The sequence below is a fragment of the Palaemon carinicauda genome, chromosome 9, assembly GCF_036898095.1.
Source record: "Palaemon carinicauda isolate YSFRI2023 chromosome 9, ASM3689809v2, whole genome shotgun sequence".
In the NCBI taxonomy this organism is placed as follows: domain Eukaryota; kingdom Metazoa; phylum Arthropoda; class Malacostraca; order Decapoda; family Palaemonidae; genus Palaemon; species Palaemon carinicauda.
In genome coordinates this window covers 120886765-120887177 of record NC_090733.1, presented here as the reverse complement: position 1 = coordinate 120887177, position 413 = coordinate 120886765, and positions in this window count along the sequence as shown.

Genomic DNA, 413 nt, shown 5'->3' with positions numbered 1-413 from the left:
GATTTTATGTATGTTTACCTTCAGCACTAAACATTGTAGCATTTCATTTACAACTGTCTAATAGGGTATATGAAAAGAAGTTTTTAAAGAATCCTTTCTTATATTTATCATACGTACTAATGTCATTCTAGACTTGATCATTTTTAGAATTTACCTTTTTTTTTTCTTTATATATATATATATATATATATATATATATATATATATATATATATATATATATATATTATATATATATAATATATATTATATATATATATATATATATATATATATATATATATATATATATATATATATATATATATTATATATATATATATATATATATATATATTTATATATATATATAATATATATATATATATATATATATATATATATATATATATATATATTTATATATATATATA